At 40.1% G+C, this 14539-nt stretch overlaps 1 long non-coding RNA gene across 1 annotated transcript in view; it reads right to left on the bottom strand.

Annotated features, from left to right (window-relative positions):
* The window catches only part of LOC135974242 (uncharacterized), a 64382-nt gene that overhangs the window by 3722 nt on the left and 46121 nt on the right, over window positions 1-14539 (bottom strand). Inside the window, exon 2 of the long non-coding RNA XR_010591466.1 lies at window positions 801-1536. This is a non-coding gene — a long non-coding RNA (uncharacterized LOC135974242). The remainder of the gene's footprint in view (window positions 1-800; window positions 1537-14539) is intronic.

The following is a 14539-nucleotide window of genomic DNA, read 5'->3' as shown; positions in this document are numbered from 1 at the left end:
ATGTTTGCCATTGACTTTAATTAGGCCAAGATTTCAAACAGTAAGTTTTGAGCTGAGAAGCTCAAATGTGACCATTGGGAGAGAGGTCAATTATGGAAAACATAGAAGGTCAACCCGTTGGAGGGAGGAAGTTCATGGATTTCACTGCTGTGTCATCTTTCTTTCCCCCCATTCACAGAAAGTTACAAATCTCACATTTGTGCTCAGTATTAACAAGGTCAGGCTTCGCTGTCAACTGTCCACACAGCTCTATAATCAGAATAAGGAAAATACAGCAAGAAAGTGCAGCCTTCCACTTGACTGCCAGATTGAGAAGCCCACATAGCCTCAGTGAAAGGAGTGCCTTGCCAGATTTTGATGCAAAAACTCGTAATGGAAACAATAAGGTACATGTGAAAATATTTACACATCATTTGTCTTTGCTGAGAAACTACTTCCATTGCTACTATGAAAGAAACAGCATTTGTCACAGACACCCCACAGATATCAGTTATTTCTTAAGTATACGGAAAATATTGTGTTAATCCCAGATGCTAACGTGCAATAAATATTGACAAATGTTGACTTTTTAATGGCAACCATGAATAAGGTCATTTAAGAGTTATAAGCATTTTCATTCAAAAAAGTTTGCAATATGTGAATGTGCGCCCCCTTCTCTGATACCGCTTCACTTCCCCTGAGCTCCTATGGAGTAGGCTTGCCAATAGTGTATTTCAAAAATAAGGGACTGTCTTCTTAGCACCCCTGCCCCCAGATCACCTCCAAATAATAATAAATAATAAATAAGCAGCAGCACTCACCTACATTCACCGGGGTATTTCTTGCTGCTTTTTGCAGCACTCAGCAACTCCTGATCTTGTTGTACAGAAATGAAAAAATAAGAGACGTCTCTTGTAATAAGGGACTGTTGGCAATGCTACTCATGAGATACCAGATGGATAAACTCAGTGTTGTGGAGGGGGAATGGAATGGGGAATGTATCCAGAAGTTGTTGAGGGGAGTGTAATTAGAACAGTGAATAGGAGGTTCCCTGTCAAAAGGACAAGGGGAGCAACTTGTGATATGAACTGGACAGGACCATTATTGAGGGAGACATACTGATTCACTGAGGCCTCCAGTTATTATCTTGGAACTCAGTTTTCATGAAGCAGTTCTTTCTCCAAACAACATGGCACTGGAGCACTTTAAGCATCAGACTAACATTGCTAGGATCCCCCTGCAACTGCAGGTTTGACAGTGTTGTTTAAACCATCCTTGATAATGGAAAGATACCTCTTCCTCTATAGATAGAGGGCCAAATTTCCCTCTTCTTTTGCACCATTTTACACTATTGTCTTCAGTGGAGTTACTCCTGATTTATATTGGTGTGACAGACAAGAAAACTGGGTGTTGTAAATCTCCAGCTTAACCACTGGAGTGGTTAGACATAGCCAGAAGTTTCTGGCAAATTCCACTCCACTCACGCAGATAACGTTCACATTATTCAGCAGATATTGTTTCTGCCTTTCATTTGGCATTGAAATATTTCTGAAATACCTGTAAAGGAAAAAGATTCTGTAAGGCCTGGACACAGTGTAGGTTTTTAATCGATCATATTTTAGTCTAGTTAACAGAAGAGTCCATGATTCCACTGGTAGTTGAGATGACAACTAAAGTTAAACAGTAGAATATTTCCTTCTCAACAAAGCCAGCTATACTTTCCATGTAACACAATCAATAAAGAGGAAGCAAAGGTAGTTCAAGAATACATTGAAGCAATGGCATGTCTGTCAGCTACAAATGTACCAGAACTGTGGAGTTCCTTAGTATGATAATTTTGGAAACCTCAACCTAGGATATGGGACATGCAGGTTTGAATCTCTGCTGGGGAGCAGGCACTTGAACCCTGGTCTCCTCTTTCTCAGGTGAGTGACGTAACCACCATGCAAATGCCTCATCTCCCCACAGATAGCAAACCCTTTGGAGCGGATTCCATCATATTTTAATACTGAAGTTCTGAACCTATATAGCAGCTATGCTTTTAATATCTCAAAGTATTTTACAAATTTTACATTAATCCTCCAGAATACCTATGAAGCAAATATTACTATAACCATTTCAGAGATGGATGAATTGGCACGCACATTTTTAATTGCCTGGTTTTTAGAGAAGCTGGGAACCTGCAGCTGCATTTCACTTCAGTGAGAGTTGAAGGTATTCTGTACCTCTGAAAAGTTAGGCCATATGTGAGACTTTAAAGTGAATGGAGTAGCAGAGCTGGGAAGGGAACTCAAGAGCTTGCCTCACATTTTCTTGACCTAATCACAAGATCAGAATCCATCCTTCTGCAGGTGGAATAAAAAAAAAAACAAAAAAACAAGCCAAAGAGCATGTTTTGATGTCATCTCCATTATTGACGTTTTCTGATAGTGAAAATTGTCTTAAATAAGCACGCAAGAGATAGGTAAAAATGGTTGGATTAAGACAGGTACCATTCTAATAAAAGTAAACATTTGTATTCAGGACATTTTGGGATACTTTTCTTAACATAATAGGTTGAGTAATAAATACTTCCCCTTGTACAGGTTCAATTGAATTTTAAAACCTACAGTTTTCTTCAGGCACCATTAACTAGTCTTAGTGGGAAACTATTCCAGTGATAGTTATGGCAAATACATGAGCATGTGAGAACTTTTTCAGTGAGATACCTTATACTGCAATTACAAGACTCTAGTTGAAAAAGAAATGTTTTCAAGTTCATTGATGTTTTGTTACTTCTTCAATGCTTAGCCGAACGGTAATTTCTTTCAGGTGACATGGTAAACGGGTGAAATGCCATGCACTCAATGGATGGGCTAGATCAAACACTGATGGGCAAGATCAATGCAGATTTGCACACACAAAGAAAAAAAGCTTTCACAAGGTGGTCAAGGACTTCCAACAGCAGTAGCAAATGGTAAATATCAGAGAACAACAAAAAAATTAACCCTAATTGATGGATGCTTCTGGACTAATATAGAAAACCCTGTCGGTAGCTACTTTTGAGGTAAAAGGGCACACTTTTTTTTTCTATTTCTTTTTCTTTTTTTAAATGAGAACTAATATTTAATACAGTTTGCCTGTTTCTATGGTGCCTCTTCCCAGATCAAAGACAAATTACAAATAAAAATATTGCAACTTTTTTCCTCTGTGGGATTAAGGTATATATTTAGATTTTCTAGTAATAGCTGTGATTCACACAAACCTCAGCTGTAATTTCCTTTTGCGGTTCATAGGACATCCAAAAAACCCAAGAAGTTGTAATAATTTAACTGAATGTGTTTAATTTATTAATTTTCTAGGTTAGCACAGTCACTGAAAATCATATTTGTAGGGCGCACACATGCATACACACACAAAATTATTTAGAAACCATTAAATCCATTTTGTGTAGTTACAATGATTTTTATTTCAAGGTATATCAGCAATGATCAACTTCAGCAGATAATTTATCAACAATTTTCTTCAGCTTAACTCTATAAATAGTTCAATATTTCCCCTCAAGCTACAATGTTCACTGTATGTCGGTCAGTTTTCAAAGTTAAAATAGATATAATAAAGTATGCAATGACAATATGGATTATGGCACCTGTGTATGAGCTGCTTGCATGAACTGCCATTGGCCATCTATTAGATACTAATAATCACTGACCATAATAATGGGTATTTTAGTAACCTCTACAGTGCATTAATGATCATTTATGACTTTATAGAGAGAAGAGGTGGCCTTATGGTCAAGGCATTTAACTGGCACAAAACTGGTACTCACAAAATTTGGGTACAATTAGGCCCTAACTGTAAACCAGGCTCTTGCGCAGATTTTCTGCATGACTAGTGTTAATCTCACTGTGCACCAGTTCCCAGTCTATAAAATGGGGAAAATAATGCTTCCTTTCTCCCACCTTCTGTCTTGTCTTTTTTAGACTGGGAAGGGACTATGGATAGGTCTACATTCAGAATTGGGAGTGGGATTTCCAGTTTGAGGCTATATACCAGGGGTCGGCAATGTTCGGCACGCGGCTCGCCAGGGTAAGCACCCTGGCAGGCCGGGCCAGTTTTATTTTCCTGCTGACGCAACAGGTTCGGCTGATCGTGGCCCACACTGGCCGCGGTTCGCAGTCTCGGGCCAATGGGGGTGGCGAGAAGCGGAACGGGCGAGCGATGTGCCGGCCGCGGCTTCTCGCCGCCCCCATTGGCCCGGACGGCGAACCGCGGCCAGTGGGGACCGCAATCGGCCGAACCTGTCGCGTCAGCAGGTAAATAAAACTGGCCCGGCCCGCCAGGGTGCTTACCCTGGCGAGCCGCGTGCCAAACGTTGCCAACTCCTGCTATATACCCACACTAGCTCTGATTGAGCTAGCACGCTAAAAATGGAGTGTAGCTGTGGTGGTGTGAGTGGCAGGAAGGGCTAGCCTCCCCAAGTACATACTCATCCCAAGACCATAGGCACAGACTCTCGGTGGCTAGCCCCTCCCACAGCTTGCACCAATGTGGCCACACTATTTTTAACAAGCTAGCTTGATCAGCATCAGTGCAAATATGCCTCAAGTTGGGAAATGCACCCCCAGCTCAAAGTGTAGACCTACCCTATCTCTTATCTGTTTGTACAGTGCCTAGCACCTGTTTGTACAGGCCCTAATCTCAGGTGGGTCCTCTAGACATTATTGTAATAACTGATCATCTCCTGCACAATATACTACAGTATCTGGGACAGGGATCTCTACAAGGTTCCCCTAGCAGTGTCCTGAAACAACTTCTCCCTAGGATGCTCGGATTTCTCTCTTTTCTTCACATTCTATAACGAATAGATTTCAAGGGATCCAGAGAAACCCACTGGTTTAAACAATATTTTCTGTGGATCCCTGAAAGTCTATTGGCTCCAGTTTCTACCCTGCAGTATTGATCCTTCAGGAGTCACTCTACAAGGCGTTTTCTGCTGCCCAGAAAATCCCCAAGGGCTTGGGTGGGTAGGAATTCATTCTACAGCACAGATGGAGAACAGAAGATAGGCTAATACTGACAAGGACAGCAGGTTTGGGTGTGGACCATGAAGCTGTGGAAGATACGAAACTGTGATGAACAGCCATCCTTCCGCATCCCTATCCCATCCTAGCCACAGCCCTTCCCACTCCTGGTCTTAGCCCCACCCCTTTACACACATACCCAAACTCTGCAAACAAGTTTCCTTTAGGTATGTGGAAGGGAGAAACCAGGCAATGGAGGTGGCACTTCCCTCCTCTTCCAGATAAGTGGAGTTCTTATCCCCTCTGTGCATAGAGGTAGAAGGGATGAAAAGGCCCTAAATTGACTATCTAAGGGGTTTATATTAACACACCTATCACTGTATAACTTGAGGAAGAAAAATTGCTGGAAAAGACCACCAGAAACTCAGCCACCAGGAGCAGAAGACAAGCAGCTGCAGCACAGACCTTCAGACACACATGAGGTCGTCAATTCCTATCTGTTGATTTGCTGTTCGATCCAAATATCACCTCCCATCCTGTCTGTCACTTCAGCCTCACTTCACCTGCCCTCTACCCTCCCTGCCTTCTTTTTCTTCCACCCCCTCTCTTCTTCAGTATTCCCTCTCCTTTCCTTGTCTCTCTGCTTAGCTAATTCCATCCCAGCAAAACCCTTCCCAATATTTTTAAACAAAGCAACAGAAGAATTGTGGCTATCACGAACATGCCATTTGCAGAACATCACATTGTTCATCCTGTGCATATATGAAAACCCCTTCCCCAAGCCCTTCAGCTGATTTTTCTAATTAGACTATAAACTCTTCAGAGCTGCCACTGTCTTTTATTCCATGCTTGTATAGTACTTAGCACAATGGGGTGCTCATCTCAATTGGGGTCTATTGACTGTACTGAACTCTTACTAATAAATAGTAATGGGCGTTCTTCCGGTTAAAAAAAAAATGATTGGCATGGTTAGGTCCATATAGGGTATATCTACACTGCAATCAGAAGGTGTGATTGCAGCACATGTAGGCATATCTGAGCTAGTTCTGGTCGAGCTAGCTCAATAAAATTAGCAGTAAAGCCGCAGTAGCACGGTCAGTGGCACAAACACACACAAGTACGTGCCCAGGCTCCCAGGCAGGCTTGTACTCTGGCTAATCCATGCTGCTGTGCTTTATTGCTACTTTTAGCAAGCTAGCTTGATCAAAGCTACCTCAGGTATGCCTTCACTTACTGCAGTCACACCTCCTGAGTGCAGGGTGGACATACCCATGAAATCTTCTGCTCGACTCTGGTTATAGAAAACTGCTTAGAGTGAAAGTTTTTTTCTTTTGGTTTTATTTTGTGTGGGGAGGTGGTGGTTAGAAATATGATCAGCAAGATGAATTCTGTCTGCACAAATACAGATCAATCCCAAACTATACTAAGTAACTCATAACAGGACTGGTTTATGGGAAATGCAAGTATTTCAGTACATCATACTTGTGCATGAAAAAAATTGTTGTCTTGTAATTTTTTCCCCTTCAGGTGTTTTTCACATTTTGTGTCATACCGCATTAGACAAGAGTACAGTACATCTTGCCATATCATAAACCATGACAATGTTACAAAATTACAATAATGCACATGATTAAAAAATTGTTTGGTGTTAAAAATAAAACCTAAAAATGACAATAGAAGCAGATCAGGTATTGCTAATTTGCACTCATGTAAATTCATATCCACATATCTTTAATATTGATAGCACATACTGAAAAGATTTAACATATGTAGTGATTTTCACCAAGTAACTCCATACTCATCCTGAATACAAAGATGCAAGTTGTCACCATTTATGCAACCTGCTAAAACTCCAGCTAGTAATTCATGTGAATGAGTTTTTCCTCTAAAATTTTAATTAAAACACAAATGTCTTGCACACTTCAAACTGTAACATCCTGTACATGTATTTAACTACAGTCTGATTAGAGGAGGTCTTTGTAAATAAGATGCATTCTCACACCCAAGGAAGTGCTACATAACTGGCTGGATGTGATAAAATATGTTTTTAAAAAACAAAAACAAAACCTAAAATAGCTATAATGTAAAGTTTGCAAAATGGAAATAATAAAACAAACTTAAATATATTCAGTCCATCTTCAACAAAACCAGGAATAAAGAAGAAATAAAGTTTACAATAAAATAGCTAATAAAAGGACATTGATTTTATATGTTTTAAGAAAAAGTTAGTGTTCTTATAAGAATACCATGAGGAATTTTTCAGTAAGGAATCCATAAAACAGGAAATTTACTGTAAAATTGAAACTCTCTCATATGGGATCTAGTGGCTGTTTGAAAGTGACTATATGTGCTTGTTGGTTCAGTGAAGAAAATATAACAAATATAAGTTATGATTATGATGAACAGGGAAAAAAGCCTCAAAATATATATTTTTCCTCAATAGTTTCCAACTAATGTGCCCCTGCTGCCTTAGGAGCCTTTCAAGTTAATGAGAGGGTAAGGCAGTCACTTTTGGATACTTGCATTTGTATATATACACATATTGACACTGCATACTAACTACATAAAGACATGCACCAAAAGCTAATTTCTGCCCTTGGATACACACGTGGGGTTCCAATTAAAATCAATGGGAGTTGTGTGCACATATCTGAGGAATAGCTGGCCCCAGTATATATTTCTTAAAGTTCCTGCAATGTATTTCTCAAGTTGCTGAAAATCTCCCTGGAACACAAATGAAAGCGATAATAGGAATACAGTATAATAAAATAACTGTATCCCCCAGAGTCCTTATGATCACATCCTTTGTTTCTCTGAAACATTCTTTGGTAACTTTTCAGCTCTGACACTTTTTACTGCCTAAATTGTGCTACAGTATTTTTTTCTCCCATCATAATGTCTTAACACAAGTCAGTAATTTGTCAGTAATCGTGGGATCTTAAAAAGGAGATGCTCTAAGATTTCTCCAGACTGGTCTTCAAAAAATGAAAGCCTTTCCCTCGAAAGGATGAAATAGGACCACATTTGACTAACTGATACTCAGTAATCATCCCTGGGAAATATGTTAGGATTCTTTTCTTCTTCTTAGGGTGTTTTCTGTTATCAAGAACTAGGATTCATAATTTCTGTAAACTAAGACCAAATGAGGTGAAAGACTATTAATATCCTAAAAATATGCATGCTTTAGTGTTGTCAGAGATATACACTAGGCATTGCTCTTAAAACAGCTCTTCTCGGAGATATTTCACATTTTCCCAGCCAAGCAAAATGACATTAGCTAAGGCCCTGCCAGGAATATTTGCTTATTTCAGTTAGCTTAAGAATACAATTCCTAGCACAAAAAGACTACTACTCTGCTTCACATAAGTTATCTGTTCAGACTCTGGCTTTGCTATGGCTTGTTAATATCAGATGATAGGTGTCTCATAATTCTAAACTTCTGCCTGTTTAAAAAACAATCCATAGTGATCTTGGAATTAATCCTTTCTAGAAACAGTGGGCTTTTTCTTCTCTGTTTAGCATAAGATTAGATTAAATTTGGCTTGAAATAGGAATGTTAGGGAATGGTTACAAAGTCAAATCTGGTTGTGTAATCTGGCTGCATTAGTGGCTTCTAGGTTTCTGGGAAGGAGGTCTTGAGTGATGTTCATATATTTCTTGTATTCTCTAGTCCTGAGGGAACATTGACCCTGTTTTCATTTTCCCACTGACTAATTCTTTGGTTTACTTCAGAATTCCAGGAAGAACTTCCTGCAGAACAATAATATCTGGCACCCATTTAGCTGACTAAGTAAATACAGACAATACCAAAGAGTAGGTCAGACTCTAGGTAAATCATTGTTATCGTAGACATTACACCTTTGAGGCAAAGGGCCCAACACCTTTCAGGAAAAAGGGAGACAGCAAGTTGAAAGGGTATTTTTTAACTAGTAAAAATAGATGGACACAGGGTCACTCGGATATAGGACTATATTGCATTGTCCCCACAAATTTTTGTTTTTAATAAAGAACATATTTTACAGAGAAACACTCCCACAGATTTCAGGATTATTATTTTTTTTTTGGGGGGGGGGGGGGGGGGAGTTATTTTAAAATATTATTTGATATATTTAATTGTACATGTATGGGGGTGAGGACAGTTCAAACAATATATTAACTAATAAGTCCTTGGAAAGTTCCCATTGTGTATATACAATTACTGAAGATTTTACACACTAGTGTAAATTGTATCATAGTCACAAGGCAGCTGTATGTCAAAATTGTAAGTGGAACTCTAATACTCCTATGCTACACCAACACTTTCGTTAGTTAAAGAGCACTTTTGCAAGTGCCCGTCAGCCCTCCCCAATGGCTGCTAGTCTGTTCAGAAGAGTTGGAGGCTCATGAAGTGCTGCTTCTGTTTATATCACCTCCTGCAGCATGCCCTGGAAGAGCTGTTGCCTGGTTTCTCTACCACCTGGGTATTGAAAATGCCATGGTGTTAACACATGAAGAAATGTAAACTTATTGTTCTTTGAGCTCATTTTTCTAAATGAGGTGGAGCTGAGTGGACTGGATCCCTAGCACTACAACTGCTGATGTGTATTCACCAAGCTTCTCATCAACTGACTGGAAGATACTGGAAGTGTGCTAAAGTGCAAGGGAGGGATAACAGAAAGAAGAGACTGCTTACACTGAAAATCTTTCCCAAATACCCTGGTACTACCACGGATCTAAATTCAGCAACGCAGCAGTGAAGAAATTTGCATATCATGGATGTAGAGGCACATCATAGCTCTGCCATAAATTCAAGGACTCCAACCATCATTTGCAGCAGACTTTCTTCTAATCAGCAGTGCATTTTAGCCATCAACATGCAACTGATTATACCAAGTATCCTAATATATTTTCATGGTTATGGACACATTCTGGACACAAACCCTGGATATGCATGTGTATAGTACACACTAGATTTCTTTACTGTGCCTTGGTAGGCAGAATTTTAAATTTAGGTCTTCATATAACTTGAGTGAGTTTTGTGCAATAAACATGTGTCTAAAGATTGCCTGCATGTAGTTCAGCTCTGCTTTCAACTCTGATACCACAGTTTATTGAACTAAAAACAAACTTTTTTCTTAAAGTTATATGAATGACTTGGGTCCTAGTTATGTTAGTTTCATGCTGATGTGTCTTCATTGCACTTATTCATGGTTTACACATAAATGAAATTTAAAAAAAAAAAAATCAGCCCTTTCCAAGGACTTCTTAGTTAATATATGGTTTGAACAGTCCTGTACCCCCCGTATATGTACAATTAACTAAATCAAATATTTTAAAATGGTAACTTCCCCCCTCCACAAAATGCAATGTTATTTATTCTTTTAAATATCTAAGATTTCTATATGTATAAGTGAAACATAAGCTGATCATAAGCACACACACTGCTCTACAGCCAAAATGCTCCTGAAATAAATGTAGTCAAACTTTACTAATTCTGGGTCACTGAGAACAAAAATGATGCTTAGAATTGTTGATTGGCTCTAGTTTTCAAGATATGCTATTGGGTCAGTATATACGACCCTTGACTTGGGAATGGCGGAGGATAAGTGAGTTATAAAGGGAAGGGATCTCAATTTAAACCAGAAATGACTAAAATACATCTTTGACTGGATCTATGAATAAATCTATGACTGGGTTTGGACAGTACTTGCTTTTTAGGCAAAACAATGAATGATGCAATCTGAAGCTGGTATTGAGTCATACATGATATGAATTGCATCATGTTATTCCTAGAAGTCATGGATGATGTAATCATAACGAAGCTTACATCACTCTGCTGAATAAATTGCCCTATATCAGCTCTAGAAATCATACAGTGTCATGCTCTTATTTGTCAGTGTTTGATTTTGCAAAGGGACACATTTCTGTTTAGCCAAAGTGAGCAGAGATGCCTCGTACCTGTGTGAACAGTGCAGATAACTTCTGCTATGTTTGTGGTGAAGTGACTTTTGCATCACAAAAGCGCAGTATAACCACTAAGGCTTTCTTAACCAATCACCTTTATTTTGGCTGCAAAATTGGAGATCAGGACAAGAGGTGGACCCCACACATATGCTGCAACACTTGTGCAACAAATCTTCCCCAGTGGTTGAACAGGAAAAGGAAATCTATGCCTTTTGCAGTGCCAATGATTTGGAGAGAGCCAACAGATCATACCAGCAATTGTTACTTCTGCATGGTGCCTCCAGTTGGGAAAGGTGTGTCAAAGAAGAAAAAGTGGACTGTGCATTATCCAAACATTCCATCAGCTATACGTCCAGTACCCCACGGAGAAGGACTGCCGGTTCCTGATGCACCAGAATCATTCTCACTTGAGTCAGACGAGGAAGAGGAAGAGGATGAAATGTCTGGTCCTGAACCATCAATGTCACAGGACCCACATTTTCTCCCATCCTCCTCCTCTGAACCACACCTCATAACACAAGATGAACTGAATGACCTTGTCAGGGATTTGAAACTACCCAAGAGTAAGGCAGAGCTGTTGGGCTCCAGACTACAGCAGTGGAATCTCCTGGCAGGTGATGTTAGGGTTTCCATGTTCCGTGAGCGTCAAAAGGATCTTGTCCCATTCTTCTTCATGGAAGGTGATCTTGTAGCCTGCAACAACATCGATGGTGTGATGGCAGCCCTCAACATTGTTCACGATCCAGATGAGTGGAGACTGTTCATTGATTCATCAAAGATGAGTCTTAAAGCTGTTTTATTGCATAATGGCAATGTTTTGCCATCAATTCCAGTTGGTCATGCAGTCCATATGAAGGAAACCTATGACAACATGAAAACTTTTGAGGTGCATAAACTATGACCAACATCAGTGGCAGCTTTGTGGCGATTTGAAGGTTGTTGCTCTCTTGCTTGATCTGCAGACTGGATAAACAAAGTACTGCTGTTTTCTCTGTGAATGGGATAGGTCGTGCAAGAGATTCCCACTACATCAAGAAAGATTGGCCACTCCGACAGTCATTGGAGCCTGGGGGGAAAAGTGTTCAGCATCCACCACTTGTTGAATCAAGGAAGATTTTGTTACCACCCTTACACATCAAGCTGGGTCTGAGGAAGAACTTTGTCAAGGCCATTGACAACACACAATCCACTTTCAAGTACTTCTGTGGAAAATTTCCAAGGTTAAGTGAAGCTAAGATAAAGGAAGGTGTCTTTGTTGGTCCTCAGATTTGTGAACTTCTTCGAGATGATGCATTTGACCATGCACTGCGTGGCAAGGAAAAGACAGCATGGAAAGCCTTCCAGTTAGTGGCAATAAATTTTCTCCGAAACAACAAGGCAGACAACTACAGGTTGTTGGTGGAAAACCTCCTCAAGGCATACAAAAGCCTTGGTTGCAACATGTCACTAAAGATACATTTTTTCCACTCATCTAGATTTTTTTCCCTCCAAACTGCGGAGCAGTGAGCGACGAGCACGGCGAGCGATTTCACCAGGACATTGCAACAATGGAGAAACGCTATCAGGGCAAATGGAGCCCATCAATGCTTGCAGACTATTGCTGGACAGTGACAAGAGATGCTCCATTTAATGAATACAAGAGACAAGCCAAGAAGCGCCGAGTAGACACTGAATAGGACTAAACTATGTACATAATAGTTTTTTGCCTTTTGTTTCATAATAAATTTTATTTATATAACCCTTTTGCTGATTTTTAAAGTGTTACATAAACAGGACAGGTGAAATATTATCATGTAAACCAACCATAAACACATGAAAAGACCTAGATTTACAATTTATGATTAAAACTCTCTACACAATATACATAGACATAAAATATAAAAACTTAAATATCTTAAAAACAGTAGCCAGTTGTTTTAATTGTCATATTTGAATTCAGCACATCAAAATACATAATAAATAGCACATTTTATCTCTGAAGCAGACGACTTCTCAAAAATTGTAGACCAGTGTTACACAGGAGATATACTGAAGCCTCTGCATCAGTCTAATTAGCCAGTTTTGTTGTTAAGAAAATGCCTTTTTTGAGTTGACATTGGCAGTCAGATTAAAAAATCACAGCTCCACTGCAGCAATCATCCCCAACCCAATTTGGGATGATAAAAGTGTTCTTCAGAGAGCAGTTGCCCTCAAGAAAAAGGAAGAAATGCCACCCACTTGCCACAATGGGTGAAGGAACTTGATGCAGCCAGCAGTGAGGGAGGGGACACTTGTGAGGTTCACCAGGTAGCTTCTCCACTACTAGGAGTCTCTGGCACTCATTGGCCAGCTGTATGAGTTGGGATGCTGATTAGCTAACATTCCCCAACTTCCCCAAATTAACTGGAATGCGGGCTATGCGGAGCCTCTTTCTGTTCAGCAGCCCCAGACCCTCCCCATCCATCCCAAACCAAGAATGGGAACTCAGACTGACAGATGCTGCGGATCTAGCCGCTCACCTGTTTGAGGGTAAGGAAGGAATTTTCCCTCCCATGGGTCAAATTGGCAGCAGACCAGGGAGTTTTTTTATCTTCCTTCCAGCACCTTCAAGCCACAGTAGGTTAGACAGGAATATGCTTAGTTACCTGAGGTACTTAGGTTGTGGTATTAATTTGTCTCAACTTTCAGCTGGTTTCCAGTGTGGTTAAAAAGGATAAAATGAGCAGTTCCCAGAGGTAAAAGACCTGAGATATGGTGATAGTCTTGGGTTCATGGGATAGGGTAAGACCTTGTGGCTTTCTCATGCCCAGGTCAGACCCTGTGGCCCTCACGGCTCAAGGTCCCCATTCTTCAGCACCCTCTCTCCCCCAGAGAACTGAGTTTAGGGAATAAGCTAAGGAGAGGTACACCTTGAGTTATGGGTTATATGGTAAGGAACCCTTAACCCTTGCACTAGGTAGGGTCATATGGTAAGAGGCCTATAACCCCTGAACTGGAACCAATTAAATACCTGATATAGGAGAATATCAGTGATGGGCAGGTAGCATCCCTCCCCTGTGATAAAGTTTAATAAAAGTTGCAGCCTGCCGCTTAATTCCATGCATGTGTCTGGCCTCATTTTCATTGCTGTGTGCTCATCAAGCAAGGAATAGATACACTACTTATAGTAACCACATGCTTGTTGGAGGAAAAGTTGATGCTGGCCCAGCTCCAGTGGAGGTAAGTAGGCACCTGAGCCTCACTTTGAAAATCCAGCCGCCACCTTCTACAGAAGGATAATAAAGCACTGTCCATCTGTGAATAACTTTTGCTGATCTGTAACTATTTCTTCAGTGGAACTTTGCACGGATGTACTATTTGTTTCTTATTATGTTTACAGACTGTCTCTCCTACCTAACAATGCTGCATATGCTTTAATTTATCCTAATCACCAATTAAATCATCTAAGAAGCTCCCTTTGTAATTGTAGCATTAAAGAATGTCAATGGTTTAAGAACTGCCACTTTAGGGAATTGACAAGCTGAGGTAAAACTACAGGCATTTCTGTTCATCAGCAAACAGTCACATCACCTAGTATGCATGCATTATACTTTACTGAACACATATACCCGTGTCTGTCACACTAGTGGAAAATA

This window comes from Chrysemys picta, chromosome 11 (assembly GCF_011386835.1).
Source record: "Chrysemys picta bellii isolate R12L10 chromosome 11, ASM1138683v2, whole genome shotgun sequence".
Lineage (NCBI taxonomy): Eukaryota > Metazoa > Chordata > Testudines > Emydidae > Chrysemys > Chrysemys picta.
Note: the sequence above shows the minus strand (reverse complement) of the source record. Positions and strands in the feature narration are given on the sequence as shown.